Consider the following 18978-nt stretch of genomic DNA (forward strand, 5'->3'; position numbering starts at 1 on the left):
ACTTCCGTTGATAGGATAGCTCAGTCGTCAAAAACGAAGATCAGATATAATGAAAGGTGCATGTTTACGTTTTCACTTGTTTTCCTCCAGTGAGTTCAAAATTTAGAAGGGTCAGAAAAAAACTCGGTCAAATTAATTAATCATTCATCTTGTTTGCTTCCCGTTGAGTCTCACAGTATGGATTTTGTAAGGATGTGTTTTATAGCTAGAATAATTTCTATTATTGGGATTGGGCGGAAGAAGACCGTCGTGTGTCCAGGAAAGCACGCCTCACGCGCTACGACTTCCGGTGTCCATTCATAGAGAAGCGTTGGTGGATAACTCCGAGGATTTACGACTTCGTTACAGGCATGACAGGACGGGCCTAACAGGATGACGACTGTGAAGTCTGACCCGCTAAATGATTTATCGTAATTGGAGAGGAAACGTAAAATTTATTTAACCAATGGACTTCACAAAAGCCTCCGTCAGTTGCATGCAAACAGTTACAAAAACAAAGGTATTCGTGTGAAGAAGAAATGCCGAAGGTCACATGACGACGAGGTTTATGGTATAAACAATTTCCTAGAGTTTGTATTTATGTATATGTTAAAACAAATTCACTGCTATAGAATGGCACTTTAAGCTACATGTAATAGTTTACCTATCATCTCATGATAACATAGAGTAAAATTCATAAATAGTGCACGGCTGCTTCCGGTGAAGACCTGTATGGAGGCGACGTCATGGATTACAGATATGCGTTTATACCTTCACTTTTACTCTCATTTTTGCTCCCATATATTCTACTGTATTTGCTTACTTACAGTAGAAAAAAACTACAATGCAGTAAATATGTTCTCCATATCGTATATAAATCACAGTTTTATTCTTCAGATGTCGAGGATAAATTTAGAAGATAGTGTGATTATTGTAAGTGACGTTGAGTACTACATCTTCGTCCAAACGCCGGCTATAGGCTGCCTACAATAGAGTAGGTCCGTTTGGACCTTTACCTTACATCCCATCCATCATATAGACACGCTCGGTAGGACATCAGCATACCGGGAAACGAGGAACAATTCTTAATACTCGGGTCTGGTAGAATAGCTGTTTTCATTTTTGAAAGCAGTGGCAGATTTATGAGGTGAAGGACTTTTTGTGCTTCAGGAAAGTTGTCAGCATTGGACTTTTTTGTTAAAGCCACGCCTTTAAAAACATCTTTCAGCCCCCCTCCCCTCTTCTCAATCGCAACACACTCTATCCCAAGACGTTTACCCCCTTCCCTCCCCCTCCCTGAATTTTCTGTCTATGGATCTGCCACCGTTTTCAGGAAAATAAAACTAAATGATTTCCTAATTCTCAAAACTGTACAATATTGCACTCAGTTCAAATTGGTAATAAAATTCACAGTATATTTTTATATGGTCACTGTATTAACATATAGGTGATAAAATATTAAATTATATATCTGTGATGACAGTTCCGGTATCGTGATTTTTACATGTTTTATCGCTATATAATATAGACATGACGGTGTGTGTCTCTATCCCGATAAGATTGGTATCTTATGTAGGATCAGAATGATGGTCCTGATCGACACGATGTAGGTACCATAATGTGTCTATCGATCCAGTTACCACTGCTGACTGCAACAGTTTGTTACATGTGTCCGTTATCAAGTCTTCGAAGTCTCCATACAATTCTACAATTCCTACACAAGTAAATACTCTGTAGAATAAGTACATGTATACAATAAACAAAATAAACGAAATAATGAAAATAATAATGAATGAATAAATGAAATGAAATAGAAATATACGTACGCGTTCGCTGTTTCACCTTGGACGCAAACGCTACTGAAGTGCTACTATACTATCTAGTGTACAGTGTATAATGAATCACAGTGTCCCTTTATATAAGATATAGTCCCACTGTTGCAATAATACTGTATTATATGGTAATTCCGCGGGGATGATATTTTCGCGATTTCCTGGTTCAATAAAGTGATCGCAAAAATATGATCCGCAGAATAATATGACAGCCGTAAAAATGAGCCGCGATAAACTTTATAACCTTAATGCCGTCATGAAATTGCGAGTATGTGGTTGTAACGATTCATTTACATCAACAGTACTGTAATACAAGATATTTGAAAATAGATTGTATATGTATCGCACATGTAACAGTTTTGTTAAGGTTTAAACATATTTATTGCCAAAAGTAGACAACGGATTAGGCACAAGTGATATCAACTTATCAACGCCTTCTCCCAATATACATTTTCAATGATATTACAATAATGGCAATTAGTTTATACGATTGTATTTTTGAACTCAAAATCTCTAGCTGGATTAATAAAGTTTTACACATACATATCTACAAATGTTTGTGTTAACGTCACGAAAAAAGGTAAAAATAGTTTTCTAAATAACGCGTTATATGGTAGCAATAAAGGACCGAGTTAGGAATTCCGTTTGCGTAGCACTTCCGTACCGTTTGCGTAGCACTTCCGTACTGTTTGCGTAGCACTTTCGTACCGTTTGCGTAGCACTTCCGTACCGTTTCCGTACCAATTGCGTAGTACTTCCGTACCGTTTGCGTAGCACTTGCGTACTGTTTCCGTACCGATTGCGTAATACTTCCGTACCGTTTGCGTAGCACTACCGTACCGTTTCCGTACCGTTTGCGTAGCGCTTCCGTACCGTTTCCGTACCGTTTGCGTAGCACTTCCGTACCGTTTCCGTACCGTTTGCGTAGCACTTCCGTACCGTTTCCGTAGCATTTCCGTACCGTTTGCGTCCCAGGTGGAACAGCGAACGTGTACGGGTCTGTAAAAACCGTCTCCCAAACAGTCGACAGCGTTTGCCGTAAGAGCAATTCAATAATCTAAATATACATTTGTAGTTACAACATATAGATGACAGACACAATTCGATATGAACTATATCATCTCATCAACTCTCCATTTCACCGTCTAAAGTGGGTTTGACAGATCATCCGTCAGACGCTGCTGTAACTCTTTTCTCCAAATTGGTTTAAATTAGACTAGAACTATCTATAGAAGCTTTTACAGTTGTATGCTGAACTGAAACTTTATACATGTATCTGAAATTAGTAGTAAAACAACGGCTAAACGATCAATTCGTACAGAATTTTTTTGATGATATTGATAAAACGATCCGAGTACAAATGTACTCCTATTTGAAATCAAATTTTAAACTGGAAGTATATCTAATACTGTGCTGTAAAAACTTGGAGTGAATTTCATTATTTATTTAAATGATAATTCGAAATCAATATGTATTACTGTAATCAACTTGATAAAAATGCAAGTTTTCCCCCGATATTTGAGTTTCAAATTATTATTTATGTATGTAAATTTATACATCGAAAAAAAAAATCTTAATGATATTCTAAAATATAATTTTGTATATATTTTCCTGCTGAATATTTCTTCAAAGTAATATATGATGTTAAGGTGATACATGTTTTCTACAAATTTACAAAACTATGATATGCTACATGTATATTATCACGTGAATTTGTTACATATACGCACTTACCACTGCCTGTGTCTCTGTTACTTACATGTACACTGTTTGTAGATATAGCAGGTCCAGTTCCTCAGTAAATTATTCAAGTCTAAATTCCGGATTTTAACATCATCTCTAATTATACTGTCCTTAACGGGATATTTCGAAATTATAGCTATCTTATACCATCTTGGGGTAAACATGTATTTATGTATTCTCCATACAGAAATGACGCATTTACACAGACTGGCTATATATGTACATGCATGCACACAAATGTAACCTGATATGTAGGAGGACTGGCAGCATTCCGTAAACTGTGAAACATGATGTCGAAGCTCGACATCTACGTCTATGCCAAAACTTCTTAAATACCAACGCCAAGTTTTTAATTGGCGATGTGCAACCTATTTAGCCACTGAACTGAGTATCATGAAGCATGCCGGGTTATTAACCGAAAGCGACCTCCTGACCTTTATGACATTAAATACAAATTCGAGAAATGTTAACCTTTTTGAATTATGAGTTTATACTTCAGTGGTTTTACTGAATAGTCCCCAGCCGTGTTAAATTAGACGAAAGCACCATCGCTTGAATATAAGCTGCATCAATACAGCATATGATATATGTCCGTAAAAAAACTCCCAGACAGTGGTATGATTACCATCACTAACTTAAAACTCATGTCCTCCCTGCACACAAAACAATATCGAGTTATCGCCAACTTTCAGACATAAATTCAATTGCCATTCTTTTGAAATGAATTAGAGCTGTCCGTCGGCGGAGTTATTTGTCTCTGTAAACCCGATCAGTGGCGATCAGCACCAAACTATCACGTGATTTACCCGGCCAGTAACCGAATTGACACATATGTTCGCGCCGTGTTTCTACACCGAAGGATTCCGAACATCAACTGAACATATGGCGGTCTGAGATACGATAGAGTGGCGATCATACATTCTGGGGAAGTCAGGCATGATGTGAAACGGTACGTGGCCTGCTTGTACATGTAGTAAATTGGAAAACTTTATCATTTCACATGAAGCTACAAAAATCAGTATAGAATGTTCCCTGAGTGACATGCATTGAAGATGCGTCGAAAATGATTGCGGTAAGCATGGAATTATGTTGTGGTAGGAGAGATTGAGATGGGGAGATGATTTTGTCGGATAATGTGATGATGTGTGTGATAATGTGATGATGTGTGTGATAATGTGATGATGTGTGTGATGATGTGATGATGTGTGTGATGATGTGATGATGTGTGTGATGATGTGATAATCGTGTAAGAGGGCAAGATGAATAGTTTTTCAGGATGAGATGGTCATTTTGAAGGCTTGGCGGGGAGTTTAAGAGTATGAGATGGTAGTGTTGGAGGATGAGAAGGTAGTGTTGAAGGATGAGAAGGTAGTGTTGGAGGATGAGATGGTAGTGTTGGAGGATGAGAAGGTAGTGTTGAAGGATGAGATGGTAGTGTTGGAGGATGAGGTGGTAGTGTTGGAGGATGAGAAGGGAGAGTTGAAGGATGGGATGGTAGTGTTTGAGGATTTGATGACAGTGTTTAAGGAGGTGATGGGAGGATGAGATGGTAGTGTTTGAGGATTTGATGATAGTGTTGTAGGATGAGATGGTAGTGTTTGAGGATGAGATGGTAGTCTCGGAGGATGTGATGGTAGTATTGATGGGGAGATGATTTTGTCGGATAATGTGATCATGTGTGTGATAATGTGATGATGTGTGTGATGATGTGATAATCGTGTAAGAGGGCAAGATGAATGTTTTTCAGGATGAGATGGTCATTTTGAAGGCTTGGCGGGGAGTTTAAGAGGATGAGATGGTAGTGTTGAAGGATGAGATGGTAGTGTTGAAGGATTAGATGGTAGTGTTGGAGGATGGGATTGTAGTGTTGAAGGATGAGATGGTAGTGTTGAAGGATGTTACGGTATTGTTTGAGGATGTCACGGTAGTGTTTGAGGATTTGATAAAAGTGTTGAAGGATGGGATTAAAGTGTTGGAGTATGTAATGGTAGTGTTATAGGATGAGATGGTAGTGTTGAAGGATGGGATTGTAGTGTTGAAGGAGGTGTGGGTAGTGTTGAAAGATGGGATAGTAGTGTTGGGGGATGTTACGATTGTATTGAAGGATGTCATGATAGTGTTGAAGGATGTGATGATAGTGTTGAAGGATTGGATTGTAGCATTGAAGGATGTCATGGAAGCATTGGAGGATGTCATGATAGTGTTGAAGGATGTGATGATAGTGTTAAAGGATGGGATTGTAGTGTGGAAGGATGCCATGGAAGTGTTGGAGGATGGGATGATAGGGTTGAAGGATTGGATTGTAGTGTGGAAGGATGTGATGGTAGTGTTGGAGGATGTGATTATAGTGTTGAAGGATGGAATGGTAGTGTTGAAAGATGTCATGGAAGTGTTGGAGGTTGTGATGATAGTGTTAAAGGAAGTGATGGTAGTGTTGAAGGATGAGATGGTAGTGTTGGAGGATGTAATGGTAGTGCTGAAGGAAGTGATGGAAGTGTTGAAGGAAGCGATGCTAGTGTTGAAGGATGGGATTGTAGTGTTGAAGGATGAGATGGTAGTGTTGGAGGATGAAATGGTAGTGCTGAAGGAAGTGATGGAAGTGTTGAAGGAAGCGATGATAGTGTTGAAGGAGGTGATTATAGTGTTGAAGGATGGAATGGTAGTGTTGAAGGATGTCATGGAAGTGTTGGAGGTTGTGATGATAGTGTTGAAGGAAGTGATGATAGTGTTTAAGGATGGGATGGTAGTGTTGGAGGATGTAATGGTAGTGCTGAAGGAAGTGATGGAAGTGTTGAAGGAAGCGATGCTAGTGTTGAAGGATGGGATGGTAGTGTTGAAGGAGGTGATGATAGTGTTGAAGGATGTCATGGAAGTGTTGGAGGATGTAATGGTAGTGTTGGAGGATGTGATGGTAGCGTATTAGGATGGGTTGGTAGTGTGTGAGGATGGGATTGTAGTGTTGAAAGGTTTGATGAAAGTGTTGAAGGATGGGATGGAAATGTTGAATGATGTAATGGAAGTGATGAAGGATGTAGTGATAGTGTTGAAAGAGGTGATGGTAGTGTTGAAGGAGGTAATGGTAGTGTTGAAGGATGTTAGTGTAGTGTTTGAAGAAAGGTTGATAGTGTTAGACGATGATATGGTAGTTTTGCAGGATGGGATAGTAGTGTTGGAGGATGTGATGATAGTGTTTGAGGATTGGATGGTAGTGTTGAAGGATGTGATGGTTTTGTTTGAGGATGTGACGGTAGTGTTTGAGGATGGAATTGTACTGTTGATGGATGTCATGGCAGTGTCGGAGGATGTGATGGTAGTGTTTGAGGATATGATGACAGTGTTTGAGGATGTGATGTAAATGTTGGAGGATGTGATGGTAGTTTTGGAGGATGAGAAGGTAGTGTTGAAGGATGAGAAGGATGTGATGGTTTTGTTTGAGGATGTGACGGTAGTGTTTGAGGATGGAATTGTACTGTTGATGGATGTCATGGCAGTGTTGAAGGATATGATGGTAGTGTTTGAGGGTGACACGATAGTGTTGGAGGATTTGATGATAGTATTGAAGGAGGTGAATGTAGCGTTAGATGGTGTGACGGTAGTGTTTGAGGATTTGATGACAGTGTTTAAGGAGGTGATGGTTTTGTTAAAGGATGTGATGATAGTGTTTGAAGAATGTGATGATAGGGTTGAAGGATGTGATGGTAGTGTTGGATGATGTGATAGTAGTGTTGAAGGATGTGATGGTAGTTTTGGAGGATGTGATGGTAGTATTGGAGAATGTGATGGTAGTTTTAATGATGGGATGGTAGCGTTGGAGGATGTGATGGTAGTGTTGGAGAATGTGATGGTAGTGTTTGAGGATGTGATGGTAGTCTCGGAGGATGTGATGGTAGTATTGAAGGATGTGGTAGTAGTGTTGGAGGATGTGATGGTAGTGTTGGAGGATGTGATGGTAGTGTTGGAGAATGTGTTGGTAGTTTTACTGATGGGATTGTAGTGTTGGAGGATATGATGGTAGTGTTTGTGGATGGAATTGTAGTGTTGAAGGAATTGATGGTTGTATTTGAGGATGAAACGGTAGTGTTGGAGAATGTGATGGTAGTGTTTGAGGAGGAGAAGGTAGTGTTGAAGGAGGAGAAGGTAGTGTTGAAGGAGGAGAAGGTAGTGTTGAAGGAGGAGAAGGTAGTGTTGAAGGAGGAGAAGGTAATGTTGAAGGATGAGAAGGTAGTGTTGAAGGATGAGAAGGTAGTGTTGAAGAATGAGAAGGTAGTGTTGAAGGAGAAGGTAGTGTTGAAGGATGAGAAGGTAATGTTGAAGGATGAGAAGGTAGTGTTGAAGGAGAAGGTAGTGTTGAAGGATGAGAAGGTAGTATTGAAGGAAGAAAGGGTAGTTTTGAAAGAGGAGAAGGTAGTGTTGAAGAATGAGAAGGTAGTGTTGAAGGAGGAGAAGGTAGTGTTGAAGGATGAGAAGGTAGTATTGAAGGAAGAGAAGGTAGTGTTGAAGGAGGAGAAGGTAGTGTTGAAGGAGGAGAAGGTAGTGTTGAAGGAGGAGAAGGTAGTGTTGAAGGATGAGAAGGTAGTGTTGAAGGATGAGAAGGTAGTGTTGAAGGAGGAGAAGGAAATGTTGAAGGAGGAGAAGGTAGTGTTGAAGAAAAAGAAGGTAGTTTTAAGAATGATATGGTAGTGTTGAAAGGTGAGTTGGTAACGTTTAAGGATGAGATGGTAGTGTTGGAGGATTAGATTATCATGTGGAAAGTAGAGATGATAATTTCATGGGAAGTTGAAATTATTGCAGGGACAATGAGTTGCTTCTGAGTTGGGGTGACCTGATCGTATGGGAGTACATGAATAAAATAATGTTATACTGAATTCCTTATTCATACCGTACAAAGGGCTTGATTGTACGGGTATCGGAACATACACATCTGAAAGATAATAGAGGAAGCGGTATCGATTTAGACTATATAATGTTAGCACTAGCTAACAGTGTCAACGATTAAGCTGTTATTGAATTATAGGCTTTGTCGTAAATATCTAGTTATAGTATACGCTCCTAGGAAATAGTGAGTTTAATTTCGTTCTAGAATCCAAAAACGTTATACATAGTAGTCAATAAGCATGTTTGAATGATGTTGACTTTCATTGAACAATTGCATTAGACACGTAAACGTAATTTACCGCTACATCGGCGCACTTCCGACGTACATAAAGTTCACTGATGTTACCAGGACGGAACGCGTGCTTTTATGGGTTCTTATAGTTCAACCGGAAGTGACCTTGCTTGATCTCAACTTGACCAACCGGAAACTGCTGGTATAAATTGTTGGCATCAGAAGAATTAATTCGTGTTTTTTAATCGCAGTCGCTGTTTTATATGAATAGTTTACCAGCCTGAAAGTTAGAGATAGGAGAAAGTAGCGTTCCGGAACAATCTTCCAGTTCCCGGACCTTCATTTGTAATAACCAGCTCCCTCACATGCACCAAAATCACGTGTCCCCTTTGCTGGACATGCGTGTGTCGCCGGAAACTCTTGACGACTTTTTGGAATTATAATACACTACGGTACCACTGATCAGATACCTCCTATGCATATTTTATCGTTTACGTTGGATAAGTATTGGGTTCTACTGGTAGAACACGAAGAAGGCAAACAGCCCGCTATCAAAGTCGGATATCTACACACCGTGAACGACTTCAATCAAGTGTGCAAGACGTTTAAAAGAATGATGTTTATTCTCATGTAATACATTGGTTAAGAGCAGGTATTTAAGAGTAGATAGAATAGCGTGATACGTATACATTTATGTAACTATAGACTAACTGCACTGTTGACAGCGAGGTATACGGCCATGCTTGACGCTTTCTTGCATGGAAAATTCAATAACAATTTATAGATACTTATTTTAATTGGCATTATGCAAATAATCGATATCCGGTACAGTTTCTGTTAGTGATGGACTAAACATCGTTTCTTTGAATTCCACATGAATGTGAAAACCAACTGTTGCCTTGCCCCCTAGGTGCCAGCCTGTGAGGTTTTGACAAACCTCATATCTTTTTGAAAGGTTTTGTGGTTTTAGATGACGGAAACATTGGCTTCAGGGTGCGCTACCGCACCGCTTAGAACAGAGAGCGCTTTGGAAAGTACAAGGAAAGAAAAGCTAATGGAACAAATTAGCAAAACACCCGCCGGTGAAGGTCTATGTACCAGATGAGAGGTAGTCCACGACACATGGTTACGCGCCAGATAAGACATCGGTGAAGCATATGTATATGAACGTCAGATCGTTGTATCTCGCAATGCAAATAAAGGTATGATTTAATGATCTACAAAATATCTATTTGACTGAAGTAACATATGTTTTAAACGTTATTTTTATTACACATACAAAATGTACCGTGAAACCTCTTTGGAACGGATGCTGTGAAATCTGTTTAAACAGGAAAACGTGGAACCTTGTTAGACCGAACACCTTAGCATATAGTTAGACTGTACACCATGGAATCTCGTTAGTCCGAACATCGTGGCATATAGTTAGACTGCAAACCATATAATCTCGTTAGACCGAACACCATGCCTTAAAGTTAGACTGCAAACCACAGAATCTCGTTAAACCCAACACCGTGGCATATAGTTAGACAGCAAACCATAGAATCTCGTTAGACCGAACACCATGGCATTTAATTAGACTGCAAACCATAGAATCTCGTTAGAACCAACACCGTGGCATATAATTTAGACTGCAAACCATAGTATCTCGTTAGACCGAACACCGTGGTATATAGTTAGACTACAAACCATAGAATCTCGTTAGACCGAACACCATGGCATATAATTAGACTGCAAACCATAGAATCTCGTTAGACCCAACACCGTGGCATATAGTTAACTGCAAACCATAGTATCTCGTTAGACCGAACACCGTGGTATATAGTTAAACTGCAAACCATAGAATCTCGTTAGACCGAACATCATAGCATATAATTAGACTGCAAACCATGGAATCTCGTTAGACCCAACACCGTGGCATATAGTTAAGACTGCAAACCATAGTATATCGTTAGACCTAACACCGTGGCATATAGTCAGACTGTACACCATGGAATATCATAAGACCTGACACCATGGTATACAGTTTGACAAGACATCATAGAATTTCGTTTTATCTGATGACTGAAATATTTTCAAACAGGAAAATCAGCATTCTTAACCTCGTTAGATCGGACAACGTGAAACCACGTTAAACCAGACACCATGGTACATGTATAAAGTTAGACCAGACACTGTAGAATTTCGTTAGAGCGGATGCCGTGAATATTCATTAAACAGGAAAATTAAAATCTTGTTAGACCTGACACTATGGAACTTCGTTATATCACATAGAACCTTGTTAGACCGGATATCGTCGAACCTCGATAGAACTTCATGGAAAGCAAGATGTGGAACATCGCTAAATCGATAACTGTGGAATTAGTCAGAACGGGAACCATTGAACCTCTTGAGATAAAATAATGTGGATTCAAAAAGTGTGCAGATTAGGTAACTGTCAATATTATTACATTAACGCATCGTGAACCCGAGGACCAATAGTACGTTTCCGGACGATATGACTCAATTGTTCTTACGATCTCAACTTATCCTCCAACAAAATTCACTGATTTGTTGAAAGCTCATTAACAAAACATTATTATATAAATCAAAGATATAGCAAACTCTGTCATAGGTCAACAGCCGATATCATTAACTTTAATTTACTTTTCTGGAAAAAATGCGAAAAAGAATCAGTAAGATATATCTATATAGAAATGTAATATGTTTTTGAACTGGTGCCACTAGGAACAACTGAGATTTGCCATAAGGAAGGTACGGTGCTGTATAGGCTTGAAGCCTCACATTTCCTGGGAGAATCCCGCAGTAATAATTAGGGGTTTTAGTCTGTACAATACGACTTGAGAATGGATATATTGGTATAACGGAACGCATTATTACACGTGAAGGGTTAGGCACGAGACGGCCGTGGATGAGCGGAAAGCCGAGTACAGTCCAGCGCGTCTCGCAGTCAAAGAACATCTAATAAGCGTCTATTGGATGACAAGACAAATCGCTAACTGCACGTGGCCGAATATAAGCAAATACCCCGTTGTAGCAGAGATGTACGGTCGCCTTTCCCGCCGTCAGCACGGAGGCTGGCACTTTGATTAACAGTTACAGACAGCTTTTTAGATATCGTCGTTAGCCAATCAAAAGCAAGCATTACTGAGGAGCCGTGGGTGAGGACAGAACTCAGGTTCTCCTCCACAAGTACATCCCCGCTCTCACTGAAACCCGGATTAACGCACATCCTCCTATTGACCGGAATAAAATGTGAATTAATATTTTTGGATCTTGGGGAAAAGAAATGAGTGTTTTGATCTAATGTTAATCAAAGCAATGTGATTTTAATTGTCCTTTTGTGGATAGAAACCTGGGTCAACGTGCATAATTGTTAATCTGTTTCTGAGAGGACTATTTCCCGAGATTGGACTAACCGGTACTTGGCGACCTTTACGTAAGTGTAGACTCTTTATGTAGTTTGTTTTGCAATCATTTCGGTTCAATGTTGATAGAACAAAGACACATATGTAAATAATGTTCAGCGATATTAACTGACTTATAATGTCAAAACTGTTTGAAAAGTAAATTATTATTGGAATGGTTTATGAATATAAAGTATAACCACTATTGGTATGGCTGATGATTGAAGAGTATCAACGAAAATATACTCTATACAAAGTAAAACGAATTACATAAGCGAACATGGCATTGTTAATGATTATAGTGTACTAACTACTGTATATATACTGTATATAAAATGTAACGACGGAAGTTATAGATAAAAATACATGTTCATGTTTATACGAATATAAATTTACATTTGTCTGCATCTTCAATTTCAATGCATTGAGAAGGCAAATGTTGTTATCAGACTATAACAACAACAGCATTTGTTATTGTAACGTCATCAATCTCTATTGTGACGTTAACAATTTCATTGTTGTCAAGACTTGATTTGCTGTTCAAAGAACTGTTCGAAATAACTAAATAAAGCATTACTACTCTACTCTATAAAAATGTGAATTGATATCGAGTAAAACCTCGATATAATGCTAAAACCCTTTATGACGCCAAACTGTCTCTGGACAAATGATGGCAGTATAACGAGGTTTTACTGTATACATATCAGTCCCGTAAGAACAATGATACATGTAGGAAACTATTTGTATTATATACATTGTATATTGGTTGTATAGCTGCAATATACTGATACAGATGTAATGCAAATTAAAATAAATAAGATATTTCGATCGATTATAGATGACGTATTATAATGTACAATTAAGTTTAGGTAAAGCGTCAATATCGTGTCTTCAAAAAAACAAATTATTATTTAAATAATGATACATGTAATTGAATATTAATGATAACTTTTCTTATTACTTGTGTAAATATATACTTTTGTGATTTTACTATTAAATATTTCGACTCGGATTTTCAGGACACAAAACCCCCCAGATAATCCTTGCTAACCGTAGTTAGACTTATGGAATAATTAAACGTAATAACTCCCTTTCGAATGAGGCGAAGGGATGGGTAATACAAATGTTAACCAACTCCTAGCAGGTTTATTCAATGAGTCGGGATTGAGGAAACCATTCGAATTCAGGAGAGAAAGTATGTATTCCTTCACTTGAAATATATGCAGATATTTTTTTAAAACAAAGAGTTAACATCACACATGTATTGCCCTTGCAATATGGAAACACTATCTTTCGCCTCTCTGAGATTAATCATGTTAAAAAATAGTATCTCAAGGAAACAATGAATAGTTATTCCCTATCACACGTGTGGTTAATATTTGATAATAAAGAAATGGTACGGCTGACGCGCCATTGTTGTCGGCTGCTTTCGTCACTTGGAACTCATGTGTAGTGCTCTTGCTCACCATTTTAGAGAGGCATTCCGTCAGAGAAATATGAATGGGGAAACTCGAGCGCGAAAGTTAAAAACGGCGTTTTATTTCTCGGCCATATGATCGATAAAATACATGTACGATCAGGAACACTGCAATACAGTATAGGAAATACAATAAGATGTTTATTACATGACTTCTTTTTGCTCCTCTGTCAATGTCTAAACTTTCCATCACAGGTATTAATGAAATACAATCATATAATAAGTTGAACTGCCGAACTCTTGCTCGAGGGGTTATCATTCAACAATCCGATAATCTTTGCTGAAAATAGTAACATAATCTTTCTATGACAAATTATTTTTATACCAATCACAATGGCGGATTGTCTATCGGCGGATTTAGTCGCGTTGTAAATACAACGACGCGCAGACCCCGAAAACCGAGTGAAATGTACATGAAACTTGTTCTATCGATATTTTGTTAATTCTATGTATTCATAGTATTGATATTCTTTTGTTTCCTGTGAATAAAGGAAAGAAATCCGGCTGAGTCACAATGGACATTTTATATGTCTAAAACAGCTGTTAACGTATTTGATATTAGCACAGTGATCCTCTGAAACCTCAAAAGGAGACATTTCCCTCAGCCTCTGGCCTCACGGAGTACAATAATGTATCTGCAAACACATTTCTTGTGTTAAAAATCCTTGTATTTACAAGTATCAACATTACCGCTGAAAGACCAGGTATAGATATTGGGTTATGAACCCAATCGGATCAGAGTCATTTTGAAGCTTCTCTGTCTTATGTAAGATTATCGGAAGAAGCAAACATTTGGGTGACGTAACGCTGTTATACTTCAATATCAGGGAATTCTTATACATTGTAATTAGATATCTAATGACTGTACACTTGTAATGTATTTATGTAAGTTCAACGGAATGTTTTTACTTTCATGCCGGTATTAATTATAATATCAATTCGTTTTACAATTCATGGATTGTATAATAATAAGTGTTACTATGGCAATCATGTTTACAAGTCCACGGTGGTGATGAAATGGAAACAACAACAAAATATGTCCCCCCTGATTATGAATATCACAAGTGTTGTTACAGTCAAGAACACGCAGTTGTTATCATATCTTTATCATTATCGTCTATACAAGTTTGGGGCAATTGTAATATTTCAGATGTGAACAAAACCTGTCAAAGACATGGCATCAACAACACATCGTTTCCATGACACGGCCTCAAAAAGTGTCAGTGTACGCACCATAACATGATTTCAACAACGACATCACGATATGACCTCAAACACAAAGGCTTCAAAATACACCCAGAATGGAATCTAAACAACGATACAAAGTAATTATCTCAAAACGATGTAATCTCAACAACACCACAATGATTATAGGTCAACAAGAAAATGATTAAACTCCTTGTATTAATAAAAAAAAAGTATGTATCATAAAAATATTGAGCAAGCCCTCTTCGGGTTGTTTGGGGTTATTTCGATTGGTAAAGGTGGCATTCAGGTATTTTCCTTTCGGATTGCCCTTTCACAGGCTGCAGAGGAGGTTATAATTTCTTTGTAGAAACATATTTAGAAAACACCTATCTTGTTGTAACTATGGATAGAATGTAAAACAACTATGTGGATCAACTGACCTTGTAAACAAACATTTCTGTTATTTAGCAATCATGTCAACAAGTGTGTGAGGCTATGTTTGTGTCGACTAATGTCGTACAACTATATTATTCGACCGCATGTGTCGACAATCTAATGAGAACGCTGCTGTCCCACTACTGTGGTTGGAATTAAATAAATGTTGTTTTGTACCCAAATTGCAGTATGTTTACAAAATATGTTTGTTATTGTATGGAACTAATCTTTTTGGTCGATCTAATGGTACTTGACTATTTTTGGCGAAAAGTACATACTTGTAATATTATACATTATATACGATTTAAGTGTGCTAATGACTTGCATTAGCGGATAGAGCTAATGGCCTTCATGCAGGAAACTCATGTAAATGAGAAGCATTTTATAATACGTCATCGAATTTCATTAAGGTACTCGACATCAGTAAAATGTTTTTGATCAGTAAATATCTGTTGTTACATCTCAGTAGACTAGATAAGGTATCCTCCGACTGTTTCGGGCGTATTGCGTACCTGCTATAGATGTAACATGTGGTATGTTGGCAAACATATTAACATAAAGTTAACAGAGCGTAAACTATTTAGCTGTACAGATGAGGTATGCGAAGTCTAAAAACGCTAAATAACTTGATATCTTAAATTAAGATTTATATACTCATAATAGTATAATATAATTAAATCCCCTGACAGGAAATAGGATAACATTTCGCTATGTAGTGAGAACTTTGATAATCTAGTGTTGTTTTGAGTATCATAAGAGGTGACGATCCATCGCTTTATTATTACATATCTGTTTGGGGAGTCAAAAGAAGAAATTAACAAAAATACAAATGGATGGCATTCTTTCATCTGTATGTGATTAAGTTTATGAGTTTTACGTATGTGCAGTTTGATAGCGTACATATGGTTGTGCTCCGCCCTTCACTGATAGGGCTGGAGAACATCGGTAAACCTACCGTGCTTATACATGTACCTGAAAGTGTCTCTCCAGACAAGAAGCTTTAGACTGCACCACATGATACGTATCAGTGTCCGGTTCGAACTTTTCATTTTTTGTACAAGTCGGTGGCTAATGGTCCACACAGCACGTGTCTGTTTTTATAAATATCCATGACTGTCTATCTGTTACCTTTAAAAATAGTACGGATCTGGTAGAATATTTGGCCTTCAATGAACGACGGGGAAAACAGGCTGATGTTGAATATAAATCTGAAATAAAAGACAAAACTGTACTTAATTGCTCTGCTCAAATATCACACGTTTGTCTGCTGAATCCTATCACTGACGAACAGATGGTGTAAGGTAGGAGTCACCGGGGACGGTATTCCTGGACATTTGAGAGGAGAGGAAGAGATAGAGCGAGCGTGTGTAGAGGAGGGAGAAGAGGGACAGGAGATACATTGATGGGATACGGTTAGGGAAGGAGATAGACCAGTTGGAAAATTTAACGAATGCATCCAACCACCATGACTCATCATTAAGTATAATTTAATATTCCTTCATGTACACAAGATGTAGCAACAATATCAAGATGCAATCCTTTTGGACGTTTATTTGGTACTGTGCAACGATACTCAGCATGATTTTCAGCGATGATTTTGTATCGGTCTGTGATCAGTAGACAAGATATAAAGCATTATGTAAATTGCTAACCTTAGATGCCTAGCTGTCTAACGCCACCAATCTTGTATCTGTCAAACGGCCAATAAAGATGTTCTGCAGATATGCGTGGGTGGAATGTACGGAACATGCACATGGGGTCCTACATCTTAGTTAAAACACGTTAGTTCTATTTTACATCCTCGTGATGTCTTACAGTAACACCTTGGCCATACGCACGTATTAGAAGTATGAGAAATATCTATTAAGACATCGCATGCAGTTGGGAGACGAAGTATTATTGAGTTGTCATTTCTGAGTAACAAACACTAACTGCAATACAATACATCAGACATTTTATTTACGTGGCGGCATTAATCATGTGTGTGTTTTGAAATATTCTTAAGGACTTGTGTGGAACCTTGAGTTTTCACTTATTTCATATAATATCAGTTACATCTTCTTTACGTTGTACGATACACATATCATCATGGAACTTTAACAACGTTTTGAATTCTTGAGGTACAATTTTTTTTGTGCATTTTTATCTAAAACTTAGGAACTTAGAAACTTGTATCAGGACGGCACCATAAATAAGATTAATTTTACCAGCAGAAATGAAATAACAACAATAACATAACGACGCATACACAAAGCCGAAATTACATTAAAAATCAATAGATTTTAAGCATGAGTAAAGGTAAGATTTACAATGTGATCCTTAAAAAAGTTCGATAAATCAATGTGTTTCGAATGGATACATGTTTTCTGATTCATCGACGATAGTCGCTATTGAAATAATGAGAATGTGGACGAAGTTGCAAAGTATATTTCTGTTTTGCTAAACATAGAGGTGTGCTACATTTGTACCATAGTCTCTTATATTGTAATAGAGACTTATTGTATATCACTTTTAAAGGCGTTTTAGATGTAATTACGAAACTAACACTACCCACCGCTTGGTTAAGTAGGAATATCAGATGATTGTCTGATCATTTACATACACAATCAGGTATAAGTGTAATGATGATGATTTGCTCTTTAGTGACATTAAGCACGAGTATCCAGTTGGTTATCTTATTGTACCCACAGACAAACGTTACCACGTTTTATCTAACGATCGTAAACCTTTGATTCTCCAGTAATATAATACCTGCATACCCTGCTTATGGAATTTACATGATGAGGTGCCGTTAGGTAGAGAGGCGCTAATTTCGAAGACACTTCAATATACTGTGAAGGAATCTTACGATCGTCTTGATGATCTGATTTCTAATAAAGAGGTTCTATTGTCCTCTTTGATTCGGGAGGAAATTTTACAGTGTCGTTGTGAACCCAATTACTCGGAACTTTCACGAGGACCCCAAGAGTGCAAGACACTTTCTTTTCTAGGGCGCATTGTTTCACATCCGTGTATTTTTGGTTGTTGTCCTACCTTTTAGTATCTACACGATTCAGGTGGTTGTTATCGACTTTGAACGCCAAACGAAACCTATGCAGTGATGGTGCATGTTTAGTTAAGAGGAGTTCCGAAAGGGTTTTGTACAATGATGATGCGGTGTTTTGAGTTACGAATATACAAATGTAGTTAGTGTGTTGACGCCACGGTACAGTTAAAAAGTCATATGTGTCAAGAAAATGGACATAACAGATGGTCAATTATCTTAATATGCCACTCGGAACCTGTATTATTGTTGACGGTAGGAATTAGTGACATTTTTGAAGAACTGTATGATCACGTACATGTATACTCTGTTGCAAGAACAATCGTCGGACGATGATTCAAACTATTTACCGAGGATTTTGTCTCAGAAATGGCTGTTATCTATGTGATTTCGAAATCATTTGAAACATTGATTTTCTTTATTCCTTTCTATACTATGGTGAGGTGTTTCCAATATCAGCATGAGATCTTACACCTTTGAAATCTGTTTCCGGTCTGAAAAAAAAGCATGCGACATAGACACCTTACCTTTATCGCTGTAACATAATCTTTGCAACTTTAGAAATAAGATTTTTCTCACTTTTTTTCCCCCTTTATAACCATAAATGAGTTTTGAAAGAACCAAATGGCCATATGTCGATGTGAAATGTTTACATTGTTCAGTTTTCTGCACTGTCGAACTTAATTTTAAATTAGTGCTTTCTTTTTTATATATCTAGTACTTTTTATAAAGTGTATGAAAATATTAATACATATTGACTTAAGCTA

The 18978-nt window shown here is 37.8% G+C and overlaps 1 protein-coding gene across 3 annotated transcripts in view; it reads left to right on the top strand.

The window, feature by feature from the left end:
- The first annotated feature begins 4443 nt into the window (after window positions 1-4443).
- Window positions 4444-18978, top strand: part of LOC110462165 (neuronal acetylcholine receptor subunit alpha-7-like) — a 68120-nt gene continuing 53585 nt past the window's right edge. For 2 of the 3 annotated variants that reach the window (XM_021516008.1, XM_021516011.1), the window contains exon 1: window positions 11715-12100. The gene's annotated coding sequence lies outside the window, so the exon portion shown is untranslated. Of the gene's footprint in view, window positions 4504-11714; window positions 12101-18978 lie in introns of those variants that run through there. The other variant, XM_021516010.1, reaches the window with a different exon arrangement.

The sequence above is a fragment of the Mizuhopecten yessoensis genome, unplaced genomic scaffold (assembly GCF_002113885.1).
Source record: "Mizuhopecten yessoensis strain PY_sf001 unplaced genomic scaffold, ASM211388v2 scaffold10755, whole genome shotgun sequence".
Classification (NCBI taxonomy): Eukaryota; Metazoa; Mollusca; class Bivalvia; order Pectinida; family Pectinidae; genus Mizuhopecten; species Mizuhopecten yessoensis.